Source organism: Protopterus annectens, chromosome 1.part1 (genome assembly GCF_019279795.1).
Source record: "Protopterus annectens isolate FY-2018-M chromosome 1.part1, PAN1.0, whole genome shotgun sequence".
Taxonomy (NCBI): Eukaryota; Metazoa; Chordata; order Ceratodontiformes; family Protopteridae; genus Protopterus; species Protopterus annectens.
The window spans coordinates 1,365,645,536-1,365,667,314 of NC_056726.1; positions in this window are offsets into that span (position 1 = coordinate 1,365,645,536).

Below are 21,779 nucleotides of genomic sequence, written 5' to 3' on the forward strand. Positions count from 1 at the left end.
TTACATCCATTGCAATGGATGACATCTCTGTTTGTGCATTGATGTGATATACATCCCTGTCTTGAGGTTGTGCAATGTGTCACAAACAGTGTGTCGGGTACTGTTGTATAGCAGTGTGATATATAGAGTCTGCCAGGCAGTGTTAGTTAGCTGTAGCCTGAGAACCGATAAGTGGTATTGAACGTGTGTAACCTCTGACAGACAATAGGATGGTATATATGTCAGTAAAGTGATATCTGTGGGTAAAGGTGTAAAGTGTGCCACAGGATACTATCACACATATTGTTCATATCTTTTTCAGCCAGATGGCCCACCAACACAACCCAGCATACACAGTGGATGAGGAAGAGGTGAAACTCGACATCCTATTTCAGCGGTACACAATGCTCTTCTCCAGAAGCAGCCAGCACCAGCAGGAGTGGACTGCACTGTGGCAGGAACTTGTTTGTCGTGTAAATGACATAGGCATGCATAACCGGACATATGAGCAGGTACGCCATCACTGCAGTGATTTAATTAGACAAGTTCGGCGGCGTGCATGTGTACGTGAGATGTGTACTGTGTGTTTAGCAGTTCTGCTGCCTAGCGTTGTGCAATACGGATAGTCTGAATAATATCCCTACACCTGTGACTGTTGACTGTTGTTGTACTGCAGTTTAGCATACCCACTGTAGCAATGCCACAGTTGTGGCCACTGACTAACCCTCTCATATTCTCGTAGGTCCCTCTGGTGTGATGGCAGGGCAGCCAATCCATGCTAGTGAGTGTGTTATACCTGCAATGTTGGTAATGAAATATGCATGTCATAGGTGAGGTGTAGGCCATGCACACGTAACACACCTATGCATAATGCATGCCGTGCATGTTTGCTGTGAGACGTTGCACAGCTCAGTAATGTCAGTAGCTGCCTCCATGACATGCAATGCACAGAGCATGACGCACAGTTGTGGCAACCCCGTACTGCACATTGGATAGGCATAGTTGCAACACCTGTACACAACATAACACATTTATCACATGCAGTACACAAAGTCATGCTACATATGGTGTAACCACACACCCGCTGAAAATCACACTTCAGTATCCCACATGTCATCCACACAAACATGATGTACCTCAGGGGTAGAGGCCTATCATAGGGCTGTGCAACACTCTTCAACACATAACACAGTCATGTTAGGCAATGCTCCCTACTGGGCACCTCATACACCCATGTACAAAGTGGCTGTGTAATAGTGAACGTATCCACGGCACTGCAGTTCAGGTACAGCATGCTAGGCGGTAGTCTGTCACACAGTAGTAGCCGTGAGTGACCACAAGATGCATGATGATGATGATGGCAGATGGCACTACATCCCATCCGGTTACAGTGACCATAGTACGACACATAGCAGTCTTTGCTGTGCACCTCATTGTTCTGTGTGTGCAAACGTATGCACCTATAAACACCATGCTTTGCATGTTGTGTGTGTGCTTACATAAGCTAGTATACACATTTTGCACAACAGTCGCCATCTGTATAAAGAGTCACATATATGTCCTGGAATGCTATTGGGTGCATAGGTCACATGACACACATTGGGTATGTGTGGTGTTTAATGTTGCAGCTGTGTAGCATGCCATGTCGTGGCTGGCACCGACATATCTGCAATATGTCCCACATGCACCATAACCACTGTGCAATGTCCATGTCGTGCATTGGGATTCCTTCACGTCTACATGCACCACTCATCCCATGTCTGTACATTGCATGCATTTGCTACACCTGTGCCCACTATTATGTGCTATGGACACAGACACTGTCATCAGACATGGCAATCTATGTGTCACACAGATAACACATGCAGCCATGGCATGTATACCATTGAGTGATGGTGCACATGACATTGCAGAGCAGAAAATACTTTCACAGCAATGTTGTGTCCATGTACACATTGTGTTCCAGGGTGTAGCCAATCACTGAACAACTACACACATGCATCAAAGCCATGTATAATGTCATAGGGCTGTCTACACTTGCACTGCATGGTGTTGAGCAACACATGGTCTGCCTGCTGACGTGTGTGGTGACTGTTTGCCTTGTGATACTGTCACTCACCATCACCCACTATTGTGTATGTGTTGGATTGCTGGTGTGTGTGTGTGTGCGTGTGTGTGTGTGTGTGTGTGTGTGTGTGTGTGTGTATGTGTGTGTGTGTGTGTGTATGTGTGTGCATGTGCTGTGGTGAGCAGTGTATTTCTGTACATGTGTGCATGTGTGCATGTGTTCATGTGTTCATGTGTGCATGTGTGCATGTGTGCATGTCTTCATGTGTGCATGTGTTCATGTGGCATGTGTGCATGTGTGCATGTGTTCATATGTTCATGTGTGCATGTGTGCATGTGTGCATGTGTGGTAACATCATGTACAGATTGTAAAGTGTGTTTCCTGTCTTTTTTCCACAGGTGCTGAGTTAGGGGTGGCTGAATGCAGCAGGGAACCTGATGTCACCGCCACTAATAGTGGAGATGATGAGACATGTATTGTGGCACAGGAAGGTCTGACAGGGTCTGTCGTTGGTCCACCAATCGACAGTACACAGCGGTCAACCCCATCTATGTGCACACTCATACTGCCAATACATCCCTCATCACCAATGGCCGTAGCTGAGGGACAGCATACAGTTGGCATTGACCAGGAGAGTGTGGTACCTATGGTACGTGCATCCCCTCACAGCAGCCATAGCCGGATTACTAGAATGGTACCACATAAGTGGATGTCCAGGGGTTCTCGGGGGAGCACCACTGGTCATATTGCCCCTGGCAGACGTGTCCCCGGAGGTATTACAACCTCTAGTATGTTCCAGGCTGTAATGCAGGCACAGACACGTATGGAACGGTACACCTTACAGGGACTAAGGGAGCAGAGGGCCCATTACACTGCTATCAATGACAGCATCTGTGACCTTGCTAGTGCCATCTTGAATTACACATGAGGTCATTGATAGCCATTGGAGGGAGACATTATATGTCCTCCACAATATGTTAGCCATGAGCCAAGACTGTGCGGGATGGATGAGCAGCTGACACGGACGCATGCCAGCAACAGCATCAGCTGGCAGTCATCGCGGAGGGACCATGGATCACAGCCGCTCCCGCAGTGGGAGTACCAGCCCCAGCAATGCTGGGGCTGGCCTGTCCATTGACCGTCCTACTAGACCACATGAACATGGCGTTAGCCAGTCTCAGCAGGGACATGGGTCCAGTCATCATACCTCTGCCTCTGATGATAGCACCCAGTCAGGGTTGGTACCTGATACTGCCCGTAGCACCCCTACTAGACACAGGTACTGTGTCCATGGCCAGAGACAGTGATCTGTACAGCCTAGCAGGTACAGTCTGTGGCTGTCCCACAACCGCCCGTATATGGCAGTCACATGGTGGAGTTGTGTGCATGCAGACACACACACATTTACCATACAACTAGGGCTCACTCATACACACATGCATTGCATCACATCACCATTGGCACATGCAGTACTGTTGTCCCTCACACACACACACACACACACACACACACACACACACACACACACACACACACACACACACACACATGCCAATTGGATGGGTCAGTGTCAGGCTCTGGCAAACCTACAACACACCCTGCACATAAGATGACACCTGTGCCACCTCCTGTCATCTGTCATATTGATGCAGGAATAGGCTAACATAGTTCTGATGCACAGGGTGACATTATAGCATGTAGCAATAGTAGCAAGTTGCCAGCAGGAAAGTGTACTGATATCATTGTAAGTATATCTGAGCAGGCATTATGCATCACAGCTCTGATAGTCATTGTAGCATTGTTTCAACCACTGTTAGGTCTGAGTATGTATTGTCCACCCATGTGCCACTTGGCTGAAGTGTACAGTGTTGCCAGCATGTGTTAGTGAGTGGACAGTACGTGTGTGATGTGTGCATTACAAATTAGCGAGTGTACATCTGTGAACATAGTGTGTGCGCACTGTCTGCATGTATGTGCATAGTGGACACGTGGGATGTGCGACATACCCTGTTCTACACATTAACATCTCATGGTATCTTTCGATGGCCAGTATGCATTCTACTACAGATATGTACTAACATGGGTACACATGTGTGTATGACATGGGTTGGCACTATGCTTTGGGTGATACCATGGATATCTGTCAATGAGCTGCAGTCTGGCAGTATACACCACCTCAACAGCATGACTATAACCGATCATTTGATGATGTCCTGACAAATGACTCACAGTTGTAGGGAACTCAGTAACAGTTGGATCCTTCCAGTACTATACTATAACAGTAACCAGTGGTATTGACCGCCACACGTTCCCGGGACGACACCTGTGTGGCATATAGCCCTCTTAGGTACATGCAAACACACTAGAGGTATGCCCATCCACAGCTGGAAATGCATGCAATGGCCTACACTGCATTCCCCGGATGGGACGCATATCCTACACAAGGGTATCATACAGACAGATATCTGTTGTCCAATACATGCTGCATAGCAGTACGCCATCTATGGCATAGTCATCCACATTTACTATACATACTATCCCGACAGTACCACATAGGTGGTAGCCCTGAACATGTATGTTGGTTACCAATGTGTACAGACAGACACATGTTATGTCATCTGTCCCTTGGTATCCACATATCCATAGGTATTGTGGGGTCCCTTGGTGTGTCACATAACACATTAGGGGCCTGCATGCATATCCACAGGGCTGGTGCACACCTATATTGACTGTCCATTATTGCCAGTCGTTGTTGTGTATGAACATGTCTGACATATACCCCGGCAATTACCCTCACTCACAGTACTCTATAGTATGTGTCATGGGTGTGTGTGTGGCAGGGATATCCTTGGCCACGGATCCCTACATTGGCTGGTCTTGATGCATACATACATATGTGGCCTATGATCTGAGAAGCAGTGGCACAATCTGTTGAAGGTTACAAATGTATTCATGTAGTATGCAGGCTTCACACCTATGTACTGATTGAGGTCACATGTACACAAACGTATCTGACACGCAGATACCCGATGTGTGCAATGCACACACTGTTTGAAACCTATGTCATACCGTAGTAAAAGCAAAATCCACACTGCATTGACCACCTGTGGCACACACACTCAGCGTTTACAGGACTCAAACCCCTACTTAACTATGTTATGATACTAGAGAGATATGCATTAACACGGCATGCTATATGCAAGACTGGGTTTTTTTTATTCTCCTTGAATAGTTGTAGGATGCTGACATCATCAGACTTTCCAAAGAGGGATGTACCTCTTTTAATGTGTTTTCCCAGTCTCCAAAAAGGCTACTCCTCTTAAAGGAAATCACACACATACACTTGGCATTTGCAGGATTCAAACCCCTATCTAACTATGTTATGATGCTAGAAAAATATGCATTAGTACAGTGCGCTATATACATTATTGGGTGGTTTTTGTTCTCCTTGAATAGTTGTAGGATGCTGACATCATCAGACTTTCTAAAGATGGATATACTTCTTTTAATGTGTTATCCTTGTCTTCAACAAGGCTATTCCTCTCAAAGGAAATCATACACATACACCTTCCCACACACACACTTGGTGTTTGCAGGACTCATACCCCTACCTAACAATGCTATGATGCTAAAGAGACATGCATTAACACAGCGCGCTATATGCATTACTGGGTGGGTTTTGTTCTCCTTGAATATTTGTAGGATGCTGAAATCATCAGACTTTTCAAAGTGGGATGTACCTCTTTTAATGCATTTTCCCAGTCTCCAAAAAGGCTACTCCTCTCAAAGGAAATCACACACATACACACCCCCAACCCACACACACACACACCTGGTATTTGCAGAACTCAAACCCCTATTTAACTATGTTATGATACTAGAGAGATACACATTAATACAGCGAGCTATATGCATTACTGGGTGGTTTCTGTTCTTGTTGAATATTTGTAGGATGCTGACATCATCAGACTATCTGAAGAGGGATGTATCTCTTTTAATGTGTTATCCCAGTCTCCAAAAAGGCTACTCCTCTCAAAGGAAATCATACACATGCACACAAACCCCCCACCATGTTTGCAGGACTCAATCCGCTACCTAACTATGTTATGATGCTGGAGAAATACACACTAACGCAGTGCGATATATGCATTACTGGGTGGGTTGTGTTCTCCTTGAATATTTTTAGAATGCTGACATCATCAGACTTTCCGAAGAGGGATGTACCTCTTTTAATGTTTTTCCCAGTCTCCAAAAATGCTACTCCTCTCAAAGAAATAACACACATACACCTAGCATTTGCAGGACTCAAACCCCTACCTAACAATGTTATGGTAGAGAAATATGCATTAGTACAGCGCACTATATGCATTACTGGGTTGTTTCTGTTCTCCTTGAAGGATGCTGACATCATCAGACTTCTGAAGAGGGATGTACCTCTTTTAATGTGTTTTCTCAGTCTCCAAAAAGGCTACTCCTCTCAAAGGAAATCACACACACCAAAACACTTGGTGTTTGCAAGACTCAAACCCCTACCTAACAATGTTATGATGCTACAGATATGCATTAACACAGCAAACTATATGCATTACTGGGTGGTTTCTGTTCTTGAATATTTGTAGGATGCTGACATCATCCCCTACCTAACAATGTTATGATGCTAGAGAGATATATATTAACACAGTGCACTATATGCATTACTGGGTGGTTTCTGTTCTCCTTGAATATTTGTAGGATGCTGACATCATCAGACTTTCCAAAGAGGGATGCACCTCTTTTAATGGGTTATCCCAGTCTCCAAAAAAGGCTATTCCTCTTAAAGGAAATCACACACGTACCAAAACACTTGGTGTTTGCAAGACTCAAACCCCTACCTAACAATGTTATGATGCTACAGATATGCATTAACTCAGCAAACTATATGCATTACTGGGTGGTTTCTGTTCTCCTTGAATATTTGTAGGATGCTGACATCATCAGACTTTCCAAAGAGGGATGTACCTCTTTTAATGTGTTATCCCAGTCTCCAAAAAAGGCTACTCCTCTTAAAGGAAATCACACACATACACCCCCCCCCACACACTTGGCATTTGCAGGAATCAGACCCATACTTAACTATGTTATGATGTCAGAGAGATACGTATTAACACAGCACACTATACGCATTACTGAGTGGCTTTTGTTCTCCTTGAATATTTGTAGGATGCTGACATCATCAGACTTTGTTTGTTTGTGTTTTCCCTGTCTCCAAAAAGGCTACTCTTTTCAAAGGAAATTACATACATACCCCCACACACAAACACACACTTGTTGTTTGCAAGACTCAAATCCCTATCTAATTATGTTATGATACTAAAGAGATACGCATTTACACAGCGCGCTACATGCATTAGGGGGTGGTTTATGATCTTCTTGAATATTTGTAAGATGCTGACATCATCAGACCTTCCGAAGAGGGATGTACCTCTTTTAATGTGTTTTCCCAGTCTCCAAAAGGGCTACTCTTCTCAAAGGAAATCACACACATAGCACTTGCAGGACTTAAACCCCAATCTAACAATGTTATGATGTTAGAGTGATGCACATTAACACAGCATGCTATATGCATTACTGGGTGGTTTCTATTCTCCATGAGTATTTGTAGGATGCTGACATCATCACACATTCAGAGGAGGGATGTACCTCTTTTAATGTGTTTTCCCAGTCTCCAAAAAGGCTACTCCTCTCAAAAGAAATTACCCACAAACACACACTTGGCATTAGCAGGACTCAAACTCCTACTTAACTATGTTATGATGCTAAAGAGATATGCATTAACACAGTGCACTATATGCATTACTGGGCGTTTTTTGTTCTCCTTGAATATTTATTGGATGCTGACATCATCAGACCTTCCGAAGAGGGATATACCTCTTTTAATGCATTTTCCCAGTCTCCAAAAAGACTACTCTTTTCAAAGGAAATCACACACACACACTTGGCGTTTGCAAGACTCAAACCCCTACCTAACTATGGTATGATACTAGAAAAACATGCATTCACACAGCGCGCTATATGCATTATTTGGTGGCTTTTGTTCTCCTTGAATATTTGAAGGATGCTGACATCATCCGACCTTTAGAAGACGGATGTACCTCTTTTAATGTGTTTTCCCAGTCTCCAAAAAGGCAACTCCTCTCAAAGGAAATAACACACATACACACACTTGGCGTTTGCAGGACTTAAACCCCTACCTAACTATGTTATGATGCTATAGAGATACGCATAAACACAGCGCACTTTATGCATTATTGGGTGGCTTTTGTTCTCCTTGAATATTTGTAGGATGCTGACATCATCAGGCCTTCCGAAGAGGGATGTACCTCTTTTAATGTGTTTTCACAGTCTCCACAAATGCTACTCCTCTCAAAGGAAATCATACACACACTTAACGTTTACAGGACTCAAACCCCTACCTATCTATGTTATGATGTTAGAGAGATACGCATTAACACAGAGTGCTATATGCATTACAGGGTGGTTTCTGTTCTCCTTGAATATTTGTAGGATGCTGACATCATCAGCCTTTCTGAAGAGGGATGTACCTCTTTTAATGTGTTTTCCCAGTCTCCAAAAAGGATACTCCTCTCAAAGGAAATCACACACAGACATACACATGGCATTTGCAGGACTTAAACCCCTACCTAACTACGTTATGATGCAAGAGAGATACGCATTAACACAGTGCGCTATATGCATTGCTGTGTGGCTTTTGTTCTCCTTGAATATTTGTAGGATGCTAACATCATCAGACTTTCCGAAGAGGGATGTACCTCTTTTAATGTGTTTTCCCAGTCTCTAAAAAGGCTACTGCTTTCAAAGGAAATCACACACTTGGCATTTACAGGACTTAAACCCCTGCCTAAATATGTTATGATTCTAGAAAGATACACATTAACACAGTGCGCTATATGCATTGCTGTGTGGCTTTTGTTCTCCTTGAATATTTGTAGGATGCTGACATCATCAGACTTTCCGAAGAGGGATGTACCTCTTTTAATGCATTTTCCCATTCTCCAAAAAGGCTACTCCTCTCAAAGTAAATCACACACATACTTGGCGTTTACAGGACTCAAACCCTTACCTAACTATGTTATGATGCAAGAAAGAAACCCATTATCACAGCGCGCTGTATGCATTACTGGGTGGTTTCTATTCTCTTTGAATATTTGTAGGAAGCTGATGTCATCAGACCTTCCAAAGAGGGATGTACCTCTTTTAATGTGTTTTTCCAGTCTCCAAAAAGGCTACTTTTTTCAAAGGAAATCACAGACATACACTTGACATTTGCAGGACTTAAACCCCTGTCTAACTATGTTATGATGCTACAGAGATATGCATTAACACAGCGTGCTATATGCATCACTTGGTGTTTTTTGTTCTCCTTGAATATTTGTAGGATGCTGACATCATCCGACCTTTCGAAGACGGATGTACCTCTTTTAATGTGTTTTCCCAGTCTCCAAAAAGGCTACTCCTCTCAAAGGAAATCACACACACAAAAACACTTAACGTTTACAGGACTCAAACCCCTAGCTAACTATGTTATGATGTTAAAGAGATACGCATTAACACAGCGTGCTTTATGCATTATTGTGTGGCTTTTGTTCTCCTTGAATATTTGTAGGATGCTGGTATCATCAGACCTTCCGAAGAGGGATGTACCTCTTTTAATGTGTTTTCCCAGTCTCCAAAAATGCTACTCCTCTCAAAGGAAATCACACACACAAAAACACTTAACGTTTACAGGACTCAAACCCCTAGCTAACTATGTTATGATGTTAAAGAGATATGCATTAACACAGAGTGCTATATGCATTACAGAGTGGCTTCTGTTCTCCTTGAATATTTGTAGGATGCTGACATCATCAGCCTTTCCGAAGAGGGATGTACCTCTTTTAATGTGTTTTCCCAGTCTCCAAAAAGGCTACTCCTCTCAAAAGAAATTACACACTTGGCATTTGCAGGACTTAAACCCCTTCCTAACTATGTTATGATGTTAGAGAGATACTCATTAACACAGCGCGCTAGATGCATTACTGGGTGGCTTCTGTTCTCCTTGAATATTTGTAGGATGCTGACATCATCAGACTTTCCGAAGAGGGATGTACCTCTTTTAATGTGTTTTCCCAGTCTTCAAAAAGGATACACCTCTCAAAGGAGAGCACACACACTTGGCGTTTGCAGGACTCAACCCCCTACTTAACTATGTTATGATACTAGAGAGATACCCATTAACACAGTGTGCTGTATACATTACTGGGTGATTTCTGTTCTCTTTGAATATTTGTAGGAAGCTGATGTCAACAGACCTTCTGAAGACGGATGTACCTCTTTTAATGTGTTTTCCCAGTCTCCAAAAAGGCTACTCCTCTCAAAGGAAATCACACACATACATACACCCCCCCCACACACACAAACACTTGGCGTTTGCTGGACTCAAACCCTTAACGAACTTTGTTATGACGTTAGAAAGATACGCATTAACACAGCGTGTTATATGCATTAGTGGGTGGTTTTTGTTCTCCTTGAATATTTGTAGGATGTTGACATCATCAGACCTTCCAAAGAGGGATGTACCTCTTTTAATGTGTTTTCCCAGTCTCCAAAAAGGCTACTCCTCTCAAAGGAAATCACAAACATACACTTGGCGTTTGCAGGACTTAAACCCCTAGTTAACTATGTTATGATACGAAAGAGATACACATTAACACAGTGCGCTATATGTATTACTGGGTGGTTTTTGTTCTCCTTGAATATTTGTAGGATGCTGACATCATCAGACTTTCCGAAGAGGGCTGTACCTCTTTTAATGTATTTTGCCAGTCTCCAAAAAGGCTACTCCTCTCAAAGGAAATAACACACACACACACACACTTGGCGTTTGCAGGACTCAAACCCCTATCTATGTTATGATGCTAAAGAAATACACATTAACACAGTGTGTTATATGCATTACTGGCTGGTTTCTGTTCTCCTTGAATATTTGTAGGATGCTGACATCATCAGACCTTCCGAAGAGGGATGTACCTCTTTTAATGTGTTTTCCCAGTCTCCAAAAAGGCTACTCCTCTCAAAAGAAATCACACACATGGCATTTGCAGGACTTAAACCCCTACCTAACTATGTTACGATGCTAGAAAGATACGTTTTAACACAGTGCGCTATATGCAGTACAGGGTGGCAGTTGCTCTCCTTGAATATTTGTAGGATGCTGACATCATCCGACTTTCCGAAGAGGGATGTACCTCTTTTAATGTGTTTTCCCAGTCTCCAAAAAGGCTACTCCTCTCAAAAGAAATCACACACATGCACACACACCCCCAACACACACACTTGGTATTTGCAGGATTCAAACCTCTATCTAACTACGTTGTGATACTAGACAGATATACATTAACACAGTGTGCTATATGCACTACTAGGTGTTTTTTATCTCCTTGAATATTTGTAGGATGCTGACATCATCAGACTTTCCGAAGAGGGATGCACCTCTTTTAATGTGTTTTCCCAGTCTCCAAAAACGCTACTCCTCTCAAAGGAAATCACACACATACACTTGGCGTTTGCAGGATTTAAACCCCAACCTAACTATGTTTTGATGCTAGAGAAATACGCATTAACACAGTGCACTATATGCATTATTGGGTGGCTTTTGTTCTCCTTGAATATTTGTAGGATGCTGACATCATCAGAATTTCCGAAGAGGGATGTACCTCTTTTAATGTGTTTTCCCAGTCTCCAAAAAGGCTTCTCCTCTCAAAGGAAATAAGACACACACACCCCACACATACACTTGGCATTTGTAGGACTAAAACCCCTACCTAACTATGTTATAATACTAGAGAGATACACATTAACACAGCACACTATATGCATTACTGGGTGGTTTCTTTTCTTCTTGAATATTTGCAGGATACTGACATCATCAGACCTTCCAAAGAGGGATGTACCTCTTTTAATGTGTTTTCCCAGTCTCCAAAAAGGCTACTTCTCTCAAAGGAAATCACACACACACACTTGGCATTTGCAGGACTTAAACCCCTATCTAATTATGTTATAACGTTAGAGAGATACGCATTAACACAGCACTCTATATGCATTACAGGGTGGCTTTTGTTCTCATTGAATATTTGTAGGATGCTGACATCATCAGACTTTCCAGACAGTTATGAACCTCTTTTAATGTGTTTTCCCAGTCTCCAAAAAGGCTACTCTTCTTAAAGGAAATCATACACCCGCATTAACACAGTGCGCTATATGCATTACAGGGTGGCTTCTGCTCTCCTTGAATATTTGTAGGATGCTGACATCATCAGATTTTCCAAAGAGGGACGTACCTCTTTTAATGTGTTTTCCCATTCTCCATAAAGGCTACTTTTCTAACAGGAAATCATACAGATTTACCCACTTGGCATTTGCAGGAATTAAACCCCTACTTAACTATGTTATGATGTTAGAGAGATACGCATTAACACAGCACGCTATATGCATTACTGGGTGGCTTCAGTTCTCCTTGGGTATTTGTAGGATGCTGACATCATCAGACATTCCGAAGAGGGATGTACCTCTTTTAATGTTTTTTCCCAGTCTCCAAAAAGTCTACTCCTCTCAAAGGGAATTACACACATACTTGGCGTTTGCAGGATTTAAACCCCTACTTAACTATGTTATGATGTTAGGGAGATACGCATTAACACAGCGCACTATATGTATTACGGGGTGGCTTCTGTTCTCCTTGAATATTTATAGGATGCTGACATCATCAGACTTTCCGAAGTGGGATGTACCTCTTTTAATGTGTTTTTCCAGTCTTCAAAAAGGCTACTCCTCTCAAAGGAAACCACACACATACACTTGGCGTTTGCAGGACTTAAACCCCTACCTAACTATGTTATGAGGTTAGAGAGATACACATTAACACAGCGTGCAATATGCATTACAGGGTGGCATATGTTCTCCTTGAATATTTGTAGGATGCTGACATCATCAGACTTTCCGAAGAGGGATGTACCTCTTTTAATGTGTTTTCCCAGTATCCAAAAAGGCTTCTCCTCTCAAAGGAAATCACACACATACACACACACACACACACACACACACACACACACTTGGCATTTGCAGGACTCAAGCCCCTACCTATGTTATGATGCTAGAGAGATACGCATTAACACAGCATGCTATATGCGTTGCTAGGTGGCTTTTGTTCTCCTGGTGTATTTGTAGGATGATGACATCCTCAGACTGGACATGGTAATGTGTGTACACATTTTTATGCAATCCCAGGAATGATCCATGTAGGTCTGCAGGTATCAACAGCTTGTACAGGACTCCGTGAGACTCACCTTGTGTGATCTATCTGTGGACACATTGCCATCCCTTCATATGTCAACACATATCTATGCACAGATTGTTGGTTTTGTGGCTACGACATGTGTCTGTGATGTTGATGAAGAGCTGTTCAAAGTCTATGTGGGACATGTGTAGCTCTGTTCCGTGATGTATGTCCTGGGTGGCTGCCTTGCAGATGGTGTAGCATGCTTAGGAACCATGATCTGCACATGAACATACCACAGTTGGTAGGGTTGTGTGTTTGTCGGTTTCCAATAGCTCTGTTTATGACTTCTGCCATGATGCACTCCATGGCATTGCAGATCAGACTTTATAGGCTTACTGGACTATACTTCCCATGGTGTGTTGTGCACCCACACATGTGGGGAGTGCCATATGTTGCTGTAACACATTCGATGGTTCCAGGTCCTGTGGGGTGGGTGAGGCTCAACAGACTGTTCAGGTGCAGGGTCTGTTTGTTCTGTAGTGCATGCATGACACATATTGGGAAACAATGTAATCCAATTGCTGCCATGCTTTTGGCTTTGGGGGGAGATGTTCAGCCATTCTACACATGATATCTCCTGGTATGATGTCAGGGACTATTGTCAGTGGGGGGTGGGTATGTACAGTTGTCCCTAACTCAGCAGATATATGCATGTATATTACTATTTATTACATAGCTGAAGGACATGTCATGATTCTCAGTCTGGACTCCTTCTCAGCTACTCTTTACAAAACACAGACAAACCTGAGCACTAATCCCGGTTATACTCTTTTACACACTTAACACCTTACTGATCCTTTGTGATCAGGCTACAGAGTATGTCATCATAATACACTGGCATGTCCATGGGTCGGTTTCATGTGTACTCTCCAGTCCAGCTAGTGAATATTGTGGTTATGACACAATGTCACATCTGCCTCATGTACACAGTCAACCCTCTCCTCCTCACATCACACTCACATACATGTGGGAGATGTAACAATATTGACATACAGGATGCTGAGCTCTCTCGACCCATGACTGGCATAGTCTATCAGGTTATGAGGGTGACCACGCACACCACATATCAGTCTCAAATACACCGATAGTGACAGCAAACAAACCACATTATCACACATACACATATTCGGAGGCTCCACATACACTCTGCCTAAGCAGCAGAGACCTCCAAAGCAGACACACATACAACTGCTACCCCACTACAATGCCCACATGTCACGCAGTCCACAATGTCAGTGTGCCACACAGTCACTGCCCTTTGGGCTAAACAACACACCTGATACACTTGTTATAGGTGACACTTAATGTCAAACACACTATCGTACCACTCACCAGGCCAGACAGGGGAATAGTCACTTTGAGCTGTCTCTCAGGTGCCAGGATCCACCACATAACACATGCATTCAGGTCACTCCAAAGCAAGTCCAAGACTGGCTCCATCATTGCCCATGCTGGTGCGTACAACCTCAGACGTTCCTCCCTGAACCACATGACATAGAACATAGAGGAACTCTGTGATCATGTAGCCCAGTATTACCCTGACCTTGTCTAGCATCTTACACTCACCAAGTATGATGTCACAGTATACCAACAAACTGATCATGTTTAACAGTCGGCTAACATATTGGTGTTATTCAAAGGGGATACAGTGTCTGTCACCCTGGGATGACATGCTTGACATGCCACGTAGCTTCCCTATGGACAGCTTGCACCTGTCACCTTTGGACTTTTGAATACTGGATAGGGCACTTGCTGCCACCATACTGCCCTATTTAAGCAGGGCTCAAAGGACAGAACCACCTCCATACACATTACAGAGTACACAACACTGAGGGTAATGCTGCTCAACAGCAGATGGCTTACCCTCAAATTGCACCCACTCAGGAATCTCTTCAGTATGGAGGATAGCAATATCTGTGTACTAACAGACACATGGTTGAGGCTCCCACATGCACACCAGCACTAGCAGGTTGAATTTCGTACCAGGCTTTCTGACCACATAACTCGGAATGGCCAACACAAATAGGGGGAGTATCCATATACATCACAGATACACATACCACCGAGTTGGTAGCACTGCACAATGCAACACGGACCATACATATGCACCTAACATTGTGCAAATCTGCCTTTTGGTTTGTTGCCTGCTACAGACCACACTCCCAAACACAGCAACCTCACTCAGCTTTCCTGGGAACATTGGACCATATGAAGGTCTCCCCAAACACCATTATATTGGGTGACATCAAATACCCACACATTGACTGTGGATAGTACTCAGGCCCCAACACCCTCGCCCAACAGTCGCTACTATTTCTAAACTCATATGCTATGGCACAACCGGTCACCACACCCACAAGAGGGGACATCATATTGGACATGATCATCACCAACATGGGGACTCTATGTTCCACACCTGCGATATACCCCTCATTGGTAAGGGCAGAACATACTTTATCTCATTGGACATCCATATCCCATCGCCACACCCATCCTGGGTAATCTTGGTGAACTTCCCAAAAGCAAACGTCACACTCCTCCAAACCACTGTGGTATCCATCAGAGACCCTGGGTCAGTGGTAAGTATTGCTCAGACTGCTGAATCCTTTACATACACATTCTATGGACACCTAGTGGAGCGCATGGATCGTTATATCCTAAATAACAACTGGACTCACTCCTCCGATGGCAGCCATTAATACGCTTTACAACAAATGGAGGAAGCTACTACATGATAGAGCACAATCCCAGACAGGGAAGGCATCTGTGATCTGTACTAGCGGACTGCTACAATCACTCGGGTATTTATGTCAGGCACGCTTCTAACAGACAATTGCACCAGACATGTCGGACACTCACAAGGCATTCTTCAGGTGATTCAGGTACCTGGCTGGACACTCACTGATATGCTGTGTGTTATTGCATACTGACTAAACATACCCTGAACCCACTGACATTGCCATCATCCTGGCAAACAGGTTCAGTGCAGATGTGCCCCCCCATCCCCCCTAAGGTGGTACTGTCCATACCAACAGAGCGTAACCTCCCAGACATCACGAGTAAACAGGTGAGTGCTGCCCTCCCCACAGCAGACAACACAGCATCAATGGGACCAGACGGTGTCCCGGCCTGTGTCATACACAGTCTTCATGACAGACGTAACACTCACATTATGTCACTGTTCTATATATGGTGTACAGCAATAGTGGTCCCACTCCACTGAATACTGCCACAACAGACCACAGACAATATTGGCCTAAAAGGCTAACTAGCCTGTTCTGCAAAGCTATGGAGTGTATTGTAATGGGACTCATGCACATAGACATGGGAAACCTACAGACACTGGGTCCTACACATTACAGCATGGTTGTGGGCAGATCTTGCCTGTTGGACCTGTTCATATTCTTTCAACAGTTACCAGGTCCATCAGTGTTGGGACGGTTGTCCACACAGCCTGCCTGGACCTTGCACAACCCTTCAACACAATATCCCACTCAGCCATTATGCATAGGCTCACCAGCATCAATATCGACACATATCTGACAGGATAGATTGCTACCTGGAGCAGGGATAGCACACACATGCTCAGTGTTGCAGGTGCCATGTCTGACTATACACCAGTTACACCTGGCATCCCACAAGGTTCAGTCCTGGGACCTCTCTTGTTCAGTATATATTTGTGTGATGCACAGGCTATCACAGGAGGAATATGGCTGCCCATGTTCGCAGATGACTGCAAACTGGGTGCCATAATCAGCTCTCCTGCTGGCACATGCATACTCATACAGGGTCTCACAGAGATAGGTTGACTGGTGCCTGAGCCATGGCCCATGGCTACATGCCATTAGTTGCATAGTCATCCCCTTTGAGGATGACAAGATGCCCACACACCACATAGGATGTAATCCATCACATTACAGTAGTAGTTGTTCGAGTTTGGGAACACTACCTGTTCATACTCTCACCTTTGACAATCCGATTGCCATAGTGGTTAGACAGTACATCTACATAGCCCACCATATCCCACATGGTTTCACATGTTGATCATGTGTGATCATTGTGCCCGTATACTCTTCACGACCATGCTTGGTTACTATGCCACCTTTGGGATGTACTTTACCTGACACCTGAAGCAACTGTAATGGCCACAAATGTTACTCTTCAAGCAGATGTAAGGACTCACACAGATGCCCTGCACAGTTCCAATACAGTAACTCCAGCTCTACTCAGTCACTTACCACCTACATGGATGAGTTGTGTGCATGCAGTTGAAGGCAATATCTGACCCAGACATACTGGACATGCTCCACCTCAGGATATCCGACTCCCTTGCTGCTACACACTCCAGGGACATATACCTCAGCACTGATGTTAAAAGGACATGCTGGGGGGACAGATTATTATCAGAAAGCCTCCACTCACTTCGGAGTGTAGTCCCAGTTTTGCATAGGCAGAGCCACCCACTGACCACCTACAGGTGACATCTTGACAAGTGGATGGGTGATCGCATGTTTACCCATGGGATATCTTCTGGGTCCCTGCTAGACAGAGGCACAATACACTGAATGTAAATGGGCTATCTTGTGTGACCTACTATTCACAGGCACAGTGATCTGATTTGACTGGGTTGCAGTAGCCAAACACACTCTGGCTATGCTTGTACATGCCCTAGGGCAGAAAGCCTAGTATCAACCTCTGAACCTATGATAATTTTCATGATGCACAATGTTTATTGCTGATACTGTTTGCAGGTTTTTATCATCTTTGCTTTCACACTTTATATGAACCGCTTAGGTATCTGCAGAGCATATTTGCTTATGGCAGGGTTCCACTATATTATATACGTGTCCGTTGTCATATGTGTGTGCACAGGGCAGATTGCTGTGTAGTGAGAGATTCCTGGGTTAACACATGCAACTGCCTACTATGTGTGGCCCAATGCTTTACTCCAACATGGCCTAAGTGTGTGAGCATGCCCAGTTCAGACTGTCAGTGTTCTGTTGCCTGACATTTGTCTCATGTGTTCAAGTGTGTGAGCATGCCCAGTGTGACCTTTCAGTATGTTGCTGTCTGAGGTCCACTACATTTATTGATGTATGTCTACATGTCCATTATTAACATTTGTACTGTGTGTGTTGAAAGACAGGTTCTATTCTTACCGCAGGACTCACCTTTGTGTCATAACTCGACAGGGATTATGCTGTACCAGCAGGGTTTCCATAAAATACTTTGCATAGACTTATCAACATTTCTTCATACAGATTAACCACTACACTACTGTCATGGTTTAGTGGTTCAGTACTATGACTATCATGCACAGTGTCCTGGGTTTGAGGTCCATTGCCGCTTATATTTTCATACTGAGCAGACCAGACTGCTTAGGGGCCAGTTGAGCATATATAAGCATGTTGGCTTTTGTTCAGCTGTGCCCTACCTAGACCCAGCTTATCCAACATTGCTCAATATTAACCATCATTGCTGGACATTGGCCAATATTACTCTGCATTGACCACATTTGTAGTAGTTGGTGTGTGCGATTTTGTTTACATTGACTTCATGATGGTAAATGCTGTTTAGCACTGCTTTATATTGTTTAACACATGGCAATCATGCCTCAGGTGTTGATGCAGGGCTGCCTATGTTGGATGCACATACTACACTCCCTATACATGTTTGAAAGCAGGTAGTGTCAATGTAGGCATCCCTTTTACTATATGTGTGGGTCGGAGAGAGGTATAATTTCCAGAGTTCCTACTGAGCCAGTGTATGTGCTATGCTTTGCCTCTTTGCCAAGGCAAAAGCATACTGGGAATGCCTCCTTCTGCCTACTGGGGCAGGCTCAGGTTGCTCCTCCTCTGAGTCACGCTCTGCCTGTGATGGCCTTGGCAATGGTGGGGGGCTGTTTGGCCCAGGCCTATGCTGGTCCTGCTGCAGCTGTTTTCGCAGGATCATATTATGTAGCATAGCACATACCATGACAAATTGGGTACATGTAGTTGGTGAGTACTGCAAGGCTCCACCAGATATGTCCAGGCACTGGAACCGTGACTTGAGAAGCCCAAACACATGCTCGATTACATTTCATGTTTGTGCGTGTGCCTTATTATGGCGTTCCTGTTCAGGTGTGTGTGCGTTTCTGATGGGTGTCATCAGCCACGGCTCCAGTGCATAGCCAACATCCCCCACTAGGTGACCATGTGGGATGTCCCCATTGGTAAATGTCTGGGACAGCTGCGTCAGCTGCCAGATATGGGAATCATGGTAACTTCCAGGGCAGCCAGCACACACATTCAGTATTATGCCCTGGGCATCTCACAGGACCTGGCAGTTGATGGAGGGGAAGCCCTTGCAGTTGAAGTAGACCCTACCCGCTCACCGGCTGGTGCTTTGATGCGTATGTGCATGCAGTCTATTGCACCCACTACCTTAGGGTATTCCGCTATTTGCTGGAAGAGATGCATATTGCTGGCCAATACCTCATGGGAATTGCGGAAATATACATGATCACCGACATGTTCTGACATGGCATCCAGGAACTGGTGCAGTACCCTGGATGCTGATGTCTGTGATATCCCCATCATATCACCAGTTGGTCTCTAGAAGGTACCTGTTGCTAATATTCTTAGGCTGACACATACCTTAGTTTTCACTGGGATGGGTACCCCTCTGTTGGTTCAGTGTGTGAGGCGTGGCCTGCACAGCTCAACAATTTGCTGCATGAGGTCTCTGTCCACTCTATAGCACTCCACTATCTCCAGCTCATGTAGCCCCTGGTAGGTAACCCTGGGCCTGTACACTCTTCTCTGTCTCCTCACTGTGGGTTGTCCAGCAGCATTTGTATTATCACCACCTCAGCATGTTGCATATGTCGCCTTATAACAGCAATGGCAGCCCCTAACACTTTTTGTCTCTGTGAAGCCTCTTCAATTTTCACTTCTATTAGCTTACTGCAGTGTTGCAGTGCCTCTTGAGGGAAACATAATGGACTGTTGTTTGTAGAGTTTTAAGTGCTGGGCTGGGCTAGTGTTCTGCCTGGGTAATTGCCTGATTCTAATTGTTTTCACCTGCTAGCTCTGCTAGTACTCCCTGGTAACTTCCACTATTTGATGTGCTTCCTTTTTCCTTACTGTTTCCTCGGAGGGGGGGGGGGGGGCACCGCGCACACAAGCGCAAACACACGCACACCAGCTCACACGTGTGCACACATGCTTACATGGACTTAAACTTGTTTATTCTTGTTAAAACGCACACTGGCGCAAATGCGCTTACAACTGTTTACACAGCCTTACATATGCTTACTCAAGCTTACACGTGCACACACACGCTTACATGCGCGCACACTGTCTTACTCTGGTTTACTGGCGTGCACACGCATGCATGCACGCTCAGCAAGAAACTTTGGTGTTATCCACGGCATACACCTTCGATTTCTTGACTTTACCTGGCCTACCTGTTGACACACCTCTTTCACTATTATGTAAATGTAAGCTGACACATGTCACTCTGCTCCAATGAGCTTCACTCCTTTCATACATACCCCCCTCATGATGTCACCTATCTTCTACTCTGTTACTCCCCTTATCCTACTCCTACACTCCACTGACTGTGCTCATTTGCTATGTAAACTTGCGATTCACTGTCATAACTCTCATTTGCATAGGATTGCCTACTAATGCTTAGTTACATCTCTTAGACTGAGCTTCCCCCTTAGCAACCTCTAGTCGGTGGCCATGTTGTTTTCAGCCTGCCATTCCTTTGCATTGTAAATTCATTTTAGCTATAAAATCCACATTTGTGGATCTTAATTATTAATTTTCTGCTTTTTAGGCTGCAGCGGCGTTTGCGCGGCGCTGCGCTATGTTTAAACCCCGGAGATCGGGATAAAAAAAAAAGTTATTTTATTTTTAATTTGCATCACTTCCCATTGCCAATGGCCATATGTTTGGCCATTGGCATGCTTTTTTCCAGCTGACACAGCTCCGTTTTGCTATTTGCAGAACCGTACTCAGTTATCAACTGAGTACATTTCTGCAAATAACACTACTCCTACTCGGACAGGTTCGAGTTTCCTGGATCGCACATTTACCTCATTTGCATGGCTTTCTCCTGCAATTGAGGTAATTTGGATATCCCAGCCCTGTCCATGTAGGACTAGTTTGGAGAGCTCAGTTGCACATCCCTACCGACTGTTCCTGGATCGCTCGGCGGACATGTTGGCTGCATGGAGTCTTACTCTACTCTAAGACTCCGTGCAAGCCTTCGTGAATCCGGCCCTCAGTCTGTGGGTACACCCATTACATGAGTGTAATGCAACTGCAGATAAAGTTACCAAAACAAATCAGCATTGCTAATATGTTT